The 11682-nt window shown below is 36.9% G+C and overlaps 1 non-coding gene across 1 annotated transcript; it reads left to right on the forward strand.

Moving 5' to 3' along the window:
- Nucleotides 1-936: 936 nt before the first annotated feature.
- Nucleotides 937-1043, forward strand: LOC128281177 (small nucleolar RNA R71). The gene has a single exon (XR_008271389.1). It is a non-coding gene; the product is annotated as a small nucleolar RNA R71 (small nucleolar RNA).
- The last annotated feature ends 10639 nt before the right edge of the window (nt 1044-11682 follow it).

Raw genomic sequence — 11682 nt, forward strand, 5'->3', positions numbered from 1 at the left:
CTAACCCAACATGTTGGAAACATGTTTTCCTTTGCCCATCACATCCATCTTGGCCGGCCACTATAGAATAATTTGGGCAATTTTGACATGCAAGTCCACCTTTGTGTCAACATGCACAAATAAGCCATTACAAATTAGCCTATCATTTTTTTACCATGTTTCACCTTGATCCCTATTTAATAATTTCTCATACATTTGGTAAAATTAGAGAATGAAACTTCCATATATTCATGCACACACATAGTAAGCATAAAATATAACAATTAATTATTTTTATGCCTCGGTTTTGTGGTCCCGAAACCACATTCTGACTAGGGTCGTTTTAAGGCTGTCACAGTCTCGGTATTTTGGAAACGAGTTTCTGACACCGAGATGAATTTAGAAAGCATCTCTTCAAGGTTTGGTTTCCTCTCTTGTTGATAAGGTGGTTGTTGAAAACCCTGAGGATTCTGTGGCTTTTGATTCCCTTGACCACTCCAAGAGAAATTTGGGTGGTTCCTCCAACCTGCATTATAAGTATTACTATATGGGTTATTTTGAGATCGGAAGTTATTGTTACCCATATAGATGACTTGTTCTTCTTCAGTTGTAGGATTGAAGGGTTGGTATTCTGTATGCACACCTCCGCCACTTGAGTCACACCTCATTACTAGATGTACCTGCATGGAACCAAGTAAACTGTCAATCTTTTTATTGAGAAGTTCTACCTGATTAGAGAGCATGGTGACTGAATCGATGTTATAAATGCCGGTTGTTTTCGTTGGCTTTGTCCTCATAACTTGCCACTGATAGTTATTCAGTGACATCTCCTCTATAAATTCATAGGCATCTTCCGATGTTTTATTGTTGATGGTTCCGCCAGCAACTGCGTCAACCATTTGTCGAGTCGAGGAATTCAGGCCATTGTGGAATATTTGTACTTGAAGCCAAAGTAGTAACCCATGGTGAGGGCACCTTCTCAGTAAGTCCTTGTATCTCTCCCATGCATTGTAAAGTGTTTCTAAATCTATCTGCACAAAAGAAGAGATATCATTACGTAATTTAGCCGTTTTAGCTGGCGAAAAATATTTTAGTAAAAATTTCTCGGTCATTTGTTCCCAAGTAGTGATAGACCCTCGTGGTAACGATTTCAACCACTATTTAGCTTTGTTTCTCAGTGAAAAGGGAAACAACCGAAGAAATATGGCATCATCAGAAACACCATTGATTTTAAATGTATCACAAAACTCCAGAAAATTCGCTAAGTGAGCGTTGGGATCTTCATCCTGCAAACCATCAAACTGAACAAACTGCTGTATCATCTGAATAGTGCTAGGTTTTAATTCAAAAGTATTTGCAGCTACAGCAGGTCTAACTATGCTAGATTCGGTTCCTGTAAAAGAAGGTTTAGCATAATCATACATAGTACGTGGAGCAGGATTTTGATTAGCCGCAATTAGAGGAGGTAGCTGATTGCCTTGGTTTTTAGCCATCTCATCGGTTGGGGGTTGAGTATCGTCCTCTCGCTCGTTCTCTGTGTATGGTAAGCTACGCCTTATTTCTCTTTGATTTCTACGGACTGTACGATCAATTTTTTCGTCAAAAAAGTAATAGTCCTGATGGGTTTCTTCTAGTCATAAACTATAAAAACCTGCCAAGTGAAAAAAATAAGTAAATTAATAAATAATAATTATAATAAACTAAAATTAAATTGCAAGAAAAATAAATGGCTAAAGTAATAAAAATTTAGTGTTCCTAATATTTCAGCTCCCCGACAACGGCGCCAAAAACTTGATCGCGTGATTCGTAACAAGTAATAAATATTTATAATGAAGATCAAACTTAAACTAACTATTATCATGACGAAAAGACCAGCGCACCTATCGAACAATAGTATAGTAATGGCAAGACTGGGATATCGTACCTAAGGGAACCAAAAGTACTAGTAATAACTATCTTTTTATTATCTAGCCTAAGAATAAAAGGGCTTGTTTATTCAACTAATTATCTAAACTAATTAACTAATTTAATTAAAGGAAAGAGAAAATTTGGAAAAAGACTTGAAGAAAAGCAATTGATAAAGACGACACCCAAGGAGATTTATTCTCTTGACTTGATCCGTGAGATTCCCTAACCTATGTTATTATCCCTTTCGAGACTAATAATGTCCAACCCTCAGTTGAATTAATTGAAATTTCTTTCTTAATTAAAACTCCTAGGGAAGCAGTAAATCACTCTATGGACTCCCATATTAGGTTTCACCCTAATCCGACAAAATCTCGTAACCCAATTTCTAGGCGTTCGATCAACTCCGCTTAATTATGCCAAATCTACTCTTAGGCAGGGTCTATTCCTTCTCTGCATAAGCACATCAAATCATGAATTAATACCCGAAATATTAACTCAAGCATTAAGAACACATAATTAAGAACAAATCAAGTATTTATCATACAGTTCAGATAATAATAACAAGATCCATCATAGGTTTTATCCCCCTTAGGTATCTAAGAGGTTTAGTTCATAATAAAATAGGAGTACATCTCAAAAGAATAAAAATAACAAAACATGAAGAAAACTCTAAACCCCCTGAAGGAATTCTGAGAGAGATCTTCAGTCTTGGAGTAGCTCCGGCTTTTGGGATGGATCGTCTGGCTTCCTTCAAGTAATTCCTTGCGTGTGGTTCTGTATTCCAGAAAAGTTCTGGAAGAGGCCCCCTTTCTTAGGTCACACTTAGGGTGTTTATATAGGCTTGGATTAGCTTTCTTCCTCCCCAAGTATCCTTTTCCATGTAAAATACAACTATTTGAAAAAGGGACACGCCCGTGTGCCACGATCGTGTGACGTGATTGCCAGGCCGTGTTCGATCCGTTAAATTGCACACAGCCATGTGGGCTCAATGGCCAGGCTGTGTGAATCGTGAAAACCTTCGTCGACACCCCCGAAGGTCATGGGCGTGTAAGATGCCCGTATGGCAAGGCTTAGGCCATGTCATCTTCTCGATTTGGTCCATTTTGTCCCTTTTTTTCTCGTTTTTGGCTCCTTTTGACTCTTGGTGCTCTCCTGAGTACAAAACATAAAATAACTGGATTAAGAGCACCAAAATCCACAAATCTAGTAGTAAACATCCATAAATATGCTAAGTATTTGGGGTAAAACTATGTATAATTTGGCATTTATCACTAGTTAAAATCGATAAATTTATATTTCTTGTTGACTTCATTGTTCTAGACATAGAGGAGGACAGCAACACTCATTTGATTTTAGGAAGGCCCTTTTTAGCAACTGCTAAAACGATTATTATTGTTGGCACAGGTGAGCTCACACTTCGTGTGGGAGACGAAACAATCACCCTTCAAGCCCACAATTTTGGCAACACATTGAAAATTGAAGGTGATTGTTTAGACCAATCTACAAATACTGACAATATGATACAACCTACTTTGCAGGAAATGAGTTTAAAGGAAGTACATGAACCATTCTCAAGCAATAGTAGAGGACCTATTCATGAAAAATGAAGGCTACAAATTGAGGAGCTAGATGAATGGTAGACGCATAAACTGAGAACACCCGATAAACCAACACTATGCCAGAACGAGCTCAATACTTTTCCAAATCAACTTAAGGTTGGAGATAAAGTTTTCTTAGATGCCGCAAATCCTCACATTATGACTACCAAACTGAATGAAGACGTCCCTCTTACGGTACTTAGCATTTTCCCATTCGGTATAGTCGAGGTAATCCATCCCAAATTTGGTACTTTTAAGGTAAACAATACCTGTCAAAAACCTTATTTTGATAAGATGGATAGTAGGAATGAGGAGTATAAACTCCTCAAACCACCATGACCATTCAATGGAGAGGTAAGTTGAGCTTAGACTATAAATAAGCGCTTCTCGAGAGGCAACCCGAGCACTAACTGTATTAACTTCTTTAAATTTTAGTGTTCAACACCTAACTTACTAACGGAGCTATTGAATACAGGTTTTCCACAGAGACACAGCCAAACACACGGGTGTGCTTAGGACCGTGTGAAAACAGGGCAAAGATTTTCCCCAAACACGGGCTACAATAAATTGCCATGGCCATGGGCGAACCTGCCAAAACAACATGGGCGTTCGACATGCCCGTGTGGAAGAATCGTGGTTGAACCTGTTAAAACAGCACGGGCGTGCGACACGCCCGTGTCTAGCATCCGTGGTCAAACCTGTTAGATTAATACGGGCATAAGCCTACATACACGGGTGTGGGAGAAGTGAACGAAGCAAGCCACAGTTATGCGACACAGCCGTGTACACCCATACGCCCAAGGAACACGGGTGTGGATCAATTGTCAGACGCGACCAAATTCAAAATTCGAGAAACACACGGGCTGAAATTGGGGAACACGGGCGTGTTCCCTGGCTGTGTGCCCCAAAATCTATAAATACCCTGCACTATTCACTATCTTCCCCACTCAAAAACCTTAACCCTTGTCACTGCAAGTCCACACGCCCTCCCTGCCATGCCCGTGCGCTGCTTCCAACTTCATTCTTGACGCTTATGCTTTAATTTTTTAGCATTTGTTCACTCTTTTCCCTTTAATTCCTCTCATTTTTAATGCTATAATCTTCATGTATCTCACACTATGCAATCATTCAAGTTTCATTTCTTTTTGATTAGTTATCATTCATTCCACGTGACATATTTTTATGAAACTTTTATGCCTTATTGACCTATTCTAAATCAATATTCATAGTTTTCAATTGCTTTTTGTTATTTGCCATTACAACCCATGCCATGTGCTAAATTTATGCCCTTTATATTTCCATTAAATGCTTTGCCATTTTTCCTCATAAAACCATGCTAATACCACAAAAGTATGCCATTAAACTTATTGTTTTAGTTAAACTTAGTGGTTGTGGCTGAACATAGTTATGAATTTTTCTTTTTGAATCTAGTCACATTTTACCCTGTATACTCATCAAGACGAATTGATGATTCCAATTACAGGTACCATGTCATCTTCACGTGGTAAAAAGGCCGCTGTCCCTACTTCAAAGAAAAGGAAGGGAACGACATCTTCCTCGAGTCCTACCTCGAAAATTCGTCACCCTTTCCTGTAATTCCCCCGTGGGCCCTAAGAAGAACTTTTCCAAATACTTCGGGCCCGACCTTTAATTGCCGGTCGCTGCATCGACTGGGCTGCCGTAGAACAAGTTCATTTGGCTGATGCGATTCGGGCCCTCTTAACCACCAACCCTTGGGAGCTTTTCCTTGGGATCATCGAGCCGACATATCTTGAGCTCACAATGGAACTATGTTCAATGTTTCATCTTCAGACCGTAATGATGAACTATGATGATCTCGGCACGGTGCAATTTCGCCTAGGCAGATTAGTCCACCAGCTCAACGTCCTAGAATTCGGTACTGCGCTTGGCTTATATATGGAGGAGTTCAAGGAGGAGAATGACTTAGATACTCTCAACCACTATATCCATCGTTCTCCTTCACGGTGCTGAGATGCACTAGTACCAGGTGCAACCACCTACAATCCTAGTCGCTCCAAAGCATCAGTTCTCCCACCATCCCTGAGGTACCTACACGCCATTTTGGCTCACACGATTACAGGAAGGCAAGAGAGCACTGGTGTCGTCAACACTCACGACGCCTACTTTCTATGGTGTGTGTCTCACGGGCACGTCATCGATCTTGCTTATTTCGTTGCCCTCGCCATTCAGCACCAGACGGAGCGGTATAGGAAGGGGGTCATCTCCATTGGCCTCTATGTTACTCGGTTGGCTCGACATTTTAGGCTCCTCAACACCACGGCCCAAGAATCATCCTTGACCCTCATTGGCTAGATGTCTCCACAAGGCATCTCAAGCATGCTAAGCATGATGATGATTGAAAAGCACCGAGGAACCTACCCTCCTCAATATTGTCTCGCTTAATCTACCGAGGAGGAGGTCCCTAAGGACATTACTGATGATGTCCCCCCATAGCACGAGGACCCACCGCCTCAGCCATCACCACCCTCTCGTCCAGTTCATGCGGCAGCTTCATATGCTGACATTTCAGAGCGCCTCACTCGATTCGAGTAGCAGTGTTTTCAATGATTTGACAACATTGATGCTGCTCTATAGTAGATCTGTTAGCACCTCCACATCTCATCGCCACCCCCACCTTGCGAACCATCTAGCAATGAAGATGTTTAGAAACTTTTATTTATTATTTTATGTTTTTCCTTTTATTTTATTTTAAGACTACTTTTTATTTTTCTTTCATCTTATTTTTATTAAGATTTATAATTTTTATTTAACAATTTTGAATTCTGGCTATTTCCTATTGAGTAATCATTCTTCCTTATATATAAAAAATTTCATGGTGCTATCACAGTTATAAAGCTCTAAAGCTCACTATTACTCAGGGACTCGAAACTCCACTAGGAAAGGTTCTCCACGACTGCCATGTCCTGCTCAACCACAACTATAACCAATTTCAAATATAATATTCTTTTGGTGTAGGGCTTATGGACTAATGAACCTCTACCACCGCCGGAGTATCCTTCTCCACCCTCACGTTGATTATTCTCCAAAACTCCAGTTCAAGGAAATTCATTCATCACTCAGGAAGTTTCACTTCTCTCCTTATTTTATTTTGTCATTCTTTTCTATATATCTATCTTTGTACATTAAGGGCAATGTACATCTTAAGTGTGGGGGGTATTCATTTCATTATCAAAAAAATCCCTGAATGACTGCCTTGTTCTCTTGAAAAGCTCTCATATCATATTTAGGATAAATTTTGATTGATTTATGAATTTGATTGATATATCTTAAATTAAAACATAGGCATTTATGCACTGATTGTTTAAACTTTAAGACATTAGAGAATCAAGCATGATAAGTTGATTTTTAAGAATTTAAAATTTTAGGTTGTTTCCCCAAAGTTTAGGTATTACTTTGAGTTGGAATTCACAAGTTTTAAACATTAAAAAGCCATAGTTTTTTTGAGATTTTTGAGACTTTTAAGTATCTATTAATTCTTTCTACTCACTTTCATTATGAGTGCGTCAATATTGAATCGTTATTCTAGAACTTGCTTGATTATGCATGTCAAGACCACACCATTTGATTTGATATGTCAAAATGATTAAGGCACTTAGGATTAACCCACTCATGCCATGAAAATCCTACTTCCACGATTAACCCCTAGTGAAGCCCATTGAGCCTAACAAGCCATTTCTTGTATTACCCTTAATATTAACCCTTAACCAATTATTGTTGAAATCCCCTAAATTAAATTTGATCTTGTAACGCCCCCACGCCCGAGACCATCACCGGAGTCGAGCTTGAGGGGTTACCGAACATAATTTATCAATTTAAGAACTTCAAATCATTTGTTTCTACATTCACAGCTTTCTAGCTACTCGCGTCATAGTTACAAGAAAAATAATATCTTGAGTTATGAAACTCAAAATCAAGATACGTAAATTTTCCCTGAATCTAGACAGATATATCAATTTACTAATTTTTTTCTAGAATTTTTTATTGGGCCAATTAGTACATTTTATTAATTAAAGTATCCCATATTTTAGGGCTCGACTGCTCTGACCTCTGTGTATTACGAATCAGATATATCTCTATACAAAATTTCAATGACTATGAGGTTTGTTTATATTAAAACTAGACTCAATAAGGAATCTGTACATATAAATAAAAACTTCTAATTATTTTAGTAAAATTTATTATGAATTTTTAAATTCAAAATAGGGGATCCAGAAATCACTCTGGCCCTATTTCGCAAAAGTTTAAATATCTCATAAAATATAATTTATATTCCTGTTTTGTTCAATCCATATGAAAATAGACTCATTAAGATTCAATTTCATAACTTACTCATTATTTATTTCCATTTATACTATTTTTAGTGATTTTTCAAATTCATGTCATTGCTGCAGCAATATTCTGTTTTAAAGCAAGTTTCATCTTTCCATGAATTTTTATGAACTAGATAACCTATTAAACTTCCATAATATCAAACATGATCTAAATTAGCCATCACCATGACTTATCAATATCAAACATTTTCTCAACCAAACATGGCCATATCATAAAATTATTTACACAAAATAGGTATATTGCTATACATGCCATACTTAAGTAGTTGTACAAGCCATTTACCAAGATAAAAGTCCTTTGGATAGCGTGATCGAACTTTCGACCTGTCCCGATTCTTGAGCCGGCTTGTTCAAAACTACAGTGAATGAAAAGGAAGGAGTAAGCATAAATGCTTAGTAAGTTCATATGTAAATAACAAGTAACATAACAATACAAATATACCAAACATCATTCATCATCTTACCACCTTATCGTTGTTGTATCTATTTTCAACCCGAGGGTTAAGAACATACCTGTCCAAAGTGTCCATTTCACAACACTTACCCAAAACGTCACTTATATCTTAAGTGCTCTTCCATTAAACTAGAAATTTCACCGTTGAACACATCGAATACAACTCGGATACGGATAATTTGCACATAAGTGCCTCATATGTAATCAAGAAATCATGTAACCCGCCCTAAGTGAACTCGGACTCAACTCAACGAGCTCAGGCGTTTGCATCCATAAATGAACTCGGACTCAACTCAACGAGTTCGGATGCCTAGTTACATCTCACGAACTCGGACTCAACTCAACGAGTTCGGACATTTGCATCCATAAGTGAACTCGGACTCAACTCAACGAGTTCGGATGCTCAACCATCCTAATGACATGTCACTTGTATCCTAATCTATTCCTAAGGTTCAAACGGGCTTTTTTCCTCGATCTCACATTGCCGTCTTCCATGGAATATCAGAACCGATACTCGGTAGCAATTCATATTTATCAAGTAGTAAACATAATTTGCATATTACTCAACATTAACCACAAAGCATAATATTTCACGATAAAAAAAATCAGCATATCATATAATTAACATCAATAACTTAAAAATAAAAATTATGCTACATTATTTACAGATGAACTTACCTTGGTACCAAAATATAACAGATTTTGCAATTTAGTCCACAATCTTTTCTTTTTCTCGATCACGACCTGAATCTCGTTTTTCTTGATCTATAATACCAAATTAAACTTATTTAATACATACATTTATCAAAACAGCATTTAATACGAACTTTAAAAAAATTACACTTTTACCCCTAAACTTTTGCATAATTACACTTTTGCCCCTAGGCTCGGGAATTAAACTTTATTCCTTATTCTTATGTTTTATAACATACTGATTACTTTTCCCTTCTATGGAAACATCAAATTCTCTCTCTAACATATACTTGTGACTATTAGGTATTTTTGCCAATTAAGCCCTTTTACTCGTTTTCACTCAAAACCGAGTAGCACAAGTTGTCTAACATAATTTAAAACCCCATATTCTATCATAAAACATCAAAATACACAAATTTCACCTATGGGTATTTTTCCAAATATAAACCCTAGGTTGAATTATTGCTAGCATAAGCTTAATCGAGCTTCTTGGATTCCAAAAACGTAAAGAACATTAAAAACGGGGCTTGGAATCACTTACTATGGAGCTTGGAAGCTTGAAACAAACCCTAGCTATGGAGAACCCTTGAAATTTCGGCCTAATGAAGAAGATGGACAAAAATTGGCTTTTAATTTTGTTTTTAATTCATTTTAATAACTAAATGACCAAAATACCCTTACTACTAAACTTTCCAAAAATTCCTTCCATGTCCTAATTTTGTCCATGAACTTAAAATTGGTCAAATTGCTATTTAATACCTCCTCATTAATATTCCAAAACAATTTCATACTAAAAACTTCTAGAATGCAAGTTTTGTAACTTATTCGATTTAGTCCCTACTTTCAATTTAAGCACTTTAGGCATAGAATTTCATCACGAAATTTTCACACAATCATGCAATCATATCATAAACATCAAAATCATTGTAAAATAATTTTTCTATCTCGGATTTGTGGTCACGAAACCACTATTCCGATTAATCCCTAATTCAGGATATTACAGATCCCCTATTTTTGTCGAGATTTGGATTGAAATAATTGTTTAGTTATGTCTTGTTCTTAATAGTTAGTCTATGTTATTTGACTTGTTCTATTTTGTGTTCTTAAAAAAAATGGTGTATACATATTAGTAGTAGTGATCTTTTTAGTTAAAAGTAGTTAAATTCCATATTCTGAGAAAAAGCTCTGTTGTATGCAATTGATGACTAGTCTTTTTTCTAGTTAGGCAATTTTTCAATTCGATCTCGATTCTAACTTGTTCTTTCAGCTTGTGACCACACCCCCTAACCAAGCCTCGTTACAACCCTCTAAAGACCTTTGATTGATGTATCATCTCAATTTATAGTGGTAAAGATTTGATTTTCAAGCAAGCCTATGGTAATGACTTTTCATTATTGACTATTGAGTGCTCCATTTATTGTCCTTAAACACCTCGAGTGATTTGAGTGAATCTTTAGTAATGATGTTAAACTCAGTGAGATTTTGAATCAAAGTAACCACTTAGATAAAGGGAGATGCCTAAGTTTTGCATGATTAGATACTCAACTTGGAATGTTTGAAGTTCTAATGTTCTTTTAGTTGAATTTTAAATGTATGATTACCTGTGGATTATTTTGAGATATTATCGATAGAAATTATAAGTTGAGAAGAATTTATTTTGATTATGAGTAAAAAATTTTGCTTGAGGATAAGCAAAGGCTTAAGTGCGAGGGTATTTGATAAATCGTAATTTATACATATTTTTATCCCATGCTTAACGCATTTTATGGATGATTTTTCCTTAGAATTGGTGAATTTGATGCTCCTAATGCCTTAATTTCATGTTTTATACTTAGGTGAGCATAGGAGAGCGAAATGAGCCAAAAATGGGCCAAAAACAGAGAAAATGGGCCAACATACGAAATCATCACAGCCTGGACTTCCTCACACGGGCAGACCACACGGCCGTGTCAATTTGACAGAATCGAAGCACTACTCACATTGGTGGAACACATGTCCGTGCCATTCTAACATGCTCGAACACGGCCTGAAGTAATTGCATATGGGCGTGTCCCCACCGAGCCAAAGTAGAGTCTAATTCGGAAAAGGCTACTTTTGAGGGCTCTTAGGCATTCCAAATCCTATAAATACACCTTAGAAGAGGATAAAAAGGAGAGCCACAGCCAGGAAGCAAGGAATTACTCGAAGAAAGCCGATTGATCCATCTCAGGAGCTGGATTCATCATCAAGACTGAAGATCTCCCTCAATTTCCCTTCAGGAGTTTTGGGTTTTCTTTATGTTTTGTATTCCTTATTCTTCTGAGATGTTTTCCTTTTTAGTTATGAACTAAATCCCCTAAATACCTAAGGGGAATGAAACCTAAGACGAATCTTGTTATTATTTTCTGAATTGTATGATAAATATTTAGCTTGTTCTTAATTATGTGTTCTTAATTCTTATTTGATATCCCAGGATAATGACTCAAGATAAGCTCTTATTCAGAAGAGGAATAGACCCTGTCTAAGAGTACATTTGTCATAATTAAGCAGAGTTGATTGCGCGCCTAGAGATAGGGTGACAATATTTTACCGGATTAGGGTGAAACCTAATAAGGGGATCCATAGATCAAGTTAATGCAACCCTAGGGTGTTAATTAGAGAAAAATCTTAATTATTCAATCTAGGGATTAAACGTTAT

Source organism: Gossypium arboreum, chromosome 9 (genome assembly GCF_025698485.1).
Source record: "Gossypium arboreum isolate Shixiya-1 chromosome 9, ASM2569848v2, whole genome shotgun sequence".
Lineage (NCBI taxonomy): Eukaryota > Viridiplantae > Streptophyta > Magnoliopsida > Malvales > Malvaceae > Gossypium > Gossypium arboreum.